Source organism: Octodon degus, unplaced genomic scaffold (assembly GCF_000260255.1).
Source record: "Octodon degus isolate 3935 unplaced genomic scaffold, OctDeg1.0 scaffold00093, whole genome shotgun sequence".
NCBI classification, from domain to species: Eukaryota; Metazoa; Chordata; class Mammalia; order Rodentia; family Octodontidae; genus Octodon; species Octodon degus.
Window position 1 is genome coordinate 6,440,832 of NW_004524669.1, and position 3,556 is coordinate 6,444,387.

Below are 3,556 nucleotides of genomic sequence, written 5' to 3' on the forward strand. Positions count from 1 at the left end.
AGTGGGCCCTCTGCAGTTATGTCCGTGAACAAGTCTCTCCCGGCTCCTACCCATAAATATGTCTGTTCAGATACACTGGCCTAAATCCCAATGCACACACATCAAGAGATAATTACACTTTATATACATATGGATATCTCTATAGAGTTATATTCCAAAGTGTCTATAACTCTAGAGAGATGGTAGCATGTACATATAGGACTATAATTACTTATGTCTATTTTTATAACTATGTGGTTATAAATAGACGTGCCTATATATAGTGATAGTAATATAGAAATATCTCCATAGTCATATATGGCTCCAAGTGAATGTTCTAACTACTCTATATCACAATCAATAAGTATATATCTCCTGATACATAATTCTAACGATATACATTTATCTATAAGCTGCTCAGAGGTATAAATCTGTCAGAATATCAAATGTCCATAAAGTTGGATGGCTGTAAGAGAGTCATATATTTTCCCATATATAAATCTGCTTCTATAACAATTGTATATGCACAAATACAATGGAAATAATTATATTTTCCTCAAACATAAATCTGTAAATACAACCACAGCACATTTAGGTATGGTTAGAGATAGAGCAATATTTTGTAGACATCAGTCTGTCAATAGAGCCACCAGTGCCTCCAAACAGAAAGAGTTATAGAAGGAGTTATAAATAAACCCTCCAGATGGACGGATCAGTAGAACTAGATGTAAACACGCTCCGAGGGATTGCGAGCTGGTCTTTCTTCTTCTCTGTACAATATTCCTGAGCGAGCCGGGACACATAGCACAGGGCGCTAGGGTGCCTGGGTGCAGGTATTTTCCCCCCAAGGAGGGTTGAAGGTTGCTGGACTTTGGGAAGCCAAGCAGGAGTGGACGGGGGCAGCCCAGAAGCCCCTTCTGTCAGTGTCCTGGTGGGTGAGCACTGGGCAAGTGGAGAGGCCTAGGGGAGAAAAATGAAAAAGCAGAAGCTAGCTTGAGTCACGTTTCTCAGGCTTGGCCCCAAAACCCTCTCACCAGGGAAGCCGAGCCGGCCTGCAGGCAAGCCAGCAAGCGGGGCCAGCAAGCCCAAGATGCAGACAGCTGCCCAGCTCCAGTGCCCGGCGCCCACCACCTGGGGCAGCTGCCTTGTCAGCCCGCGGCCGGCCGCCTGACCCTCAAGGCCTGGCCTTGTCCCTGCTCTCAGTGAGTCGCCTTGTTTTATTTTATTGCTATTTCGTCCTCCAGGTTATCTCAGGGTAGGGTCCTCAGGGTGGTGTTGCCCTCTCCAATGCGAGAAGCCCAGTGGTCCCCTCTGAATCCTTGTGTGTGTGGGAGGGGGTGGAAAGCGGTGACTCAGTGAGCCCCCCTACCTCTGCGTCTCTTTTCTGACCAAATGGGTCACCGCTGTTGAAAAAGAATCCAAACCTCTGGAAAAGCGTTGTGAATTAAATCTTTTAGAAGTTCTCATGCTCTTGGGGATGGTCATTTCCTTTTCTTTTTCTCTGAAAAAGTTGGTTGTGTGTTATTATGTTTTCTTCTTCTTTTTCTTTTTGTTTGTTTTTTCATACAATTGTTTTTAAAAGAGGGATTTCGTTAGACCCGAAACGGTGGGGCGGCTTCCTCTCCCGCTAACGGCGCATCTCTTCAGCTCTACCTCCCAACTTCCCCAAATAATTAATTGATAAAATTACCAGAAAACTGTACCTGGAGAGAAGGAGGTTGACGCTGCAGAAACCCGCACTGCTGTCTTCGCTTTCTTTACAGAAATCCGCAGGGCTCCAAACTCCAGAAGGAAAATTCAGGACGACTCAACCTTTCCCTTTTTTAAAAAAAAGACGTCAGGAAGGGAACTTTCAGCGGGCTCGCAGGAGCCCCTGCCTCACTCTCCGGCTCTCCTCACTTCTGGGCAGATGGCCATAAATATTTTTCTGCTTCCTCCCGCTGGTCCTCTCGAGCACTTCCGAGCCCCGCGGCCAGGAGCAGGCCGTAATCCTCGGCCCATCCTCCTCTGCTCCTCCACCTCACCCTGCACGTTTAGCGTCCTTTTTAGAACAGGGGTTTCTAGAGAGCCTCGAAAGCTAGGAATCACCCCTTAAGTGGAATCCCTTTCCTGCTCACAAGAAGCAGACGTCAGAGAAAAAGCAGCAGAAAAGTGGCCTCCTGGCTTTCGTCCCCTCCTCAAGGACCCTGTCTGGGGAGGGGATTCCTAACCAACCCCAGTCCCTCAAAGGCATTTAAAGAAGCTAACTTACTTCCTTTCTTGTCTTCCCTCTAGATTCGTGATGGTGACTCCTTTACCCGCTCCTCAAAATACCTCCTCTGGCATTTTATTGTTATCCTACTAGGGAGGGACTGTTAACTACTGTTTTTATTATTGTTATGTTATTTATTGTTATTATGATTGCTGTTAGAGATTTGTTCACCAGGTTGGGGGACCACAGCCAGGCTCAGAGGGAGGCCTCCTTGTCACACGTGCGTGGGGCAGGCAGATAGTCACACCTAATAGTGCATGCACACAAATATGTCCACAAATGCCCACTATGTTCAGGCCCCTGCACAGTGACTCAAAGGAGGCCAGGGTCCTCCTACCCAGCACACAAACCGCAGGCTGCCCGTGCATGCCAGCATTCAGGCAGCACACCACCCCCAGACCAACGCCAAAACCCCACACGCACCAAGCTCCTAAAGCAAGGAAAATACCTAAGAATCCCTTCTCTCCCACAATCTGGAGTGGCGATTCAGGCCTCTGTCTGTTTCCCCCAGTCTCTCTCGCTTTCTCTTTTTTTCTCCTTGTTTACAGCTTCAGAGAGCTCAAGGCCCATAAATCTTGAGGGGCCTACAGAGCACAGAGCACATTTGTATGCATCGTTAGGACTCGCTAATACCTAAGCCCATTAACGGGCGTGTATGCGCGTGGTTTCCGGTGTGTATTAACTTATAGTTAAATTCTGGAGGAAAGGGCATCGTGAATTAACATATAGCAAATCCATAACGGGCTTTTGTCATATAAGATTAGTCAGCCACGAGTTTAGGGGGCCAAGTTGCCCGGGTCAGGTGTACCCACCCTCCAAACTTCGTGGTGTAAACCTGGGGCCGAGCAGAGGGCAGAGAGGTGAGCTCTCCTTTGCGCCCGGGTCGTCCTGCTGCTCCAGCCGCCGGCCGAGCGGCTGCACACCTGCAGGACAGTGGAGAGGCCGAGCCCTGGCTCCGAAGTGTCGCCGGCGGCGCAGGGAGGCCCAAGCGGCTACCAGCTGGGGTTGACTGGGGCTGCTCGGCCCGTGGCCGCTAGGCTGTCTGGCTTCTGCTTTCCGAGGGAAACGCCAGAAGCAAGCGGAGTCGCTGAACTTTAAGCAGAAAGGAAGACAGTGGGAGGAGGAAAACGCGATGGAGGAGGAGAGGCAGCGGAGGAAGGCAGCCGGGCCTGGCTGTGCGGAGCTTGGGGACCTCTGTGGGGGCTGCAAGCTGGGTTGCCGTGAGGTTTGCCTTTTCCAGTCTCAGCTCCTGCGCCTCAGTAAGGGAGGTGAATGCAACCCTTTCTGAAAGAAAGGGTGAAGGAAGAAAGAAAAATCTAATTAAAT

The 3,556-nt window shown here is 49.4% G+C and overlaps 1 long non-coding RNA gene across 1 annotated transcript; it reads right to left on the reverse strand.

The window, feature by feature from the left end:
* Positions 1 to 401: 401 nt before the first annotated feature.
* Positions 402 to 2,993, reverse strand: LOC111818504. Its single transcript, XR_002822483.1, has 3 exons — positions 2,679 to 2,993; positions 1,683 to 1,797; positions 402 to 939 (listed from the first exon to the last, which is right to left on the reverse strand). It is a non-coding gene; the product is annotated as an uncharacterized LOC111818504 (long non-coding RNA).
* Between the last annotated feature and the right edge of the window lie 563 nt (positions 2,994 to 3,556).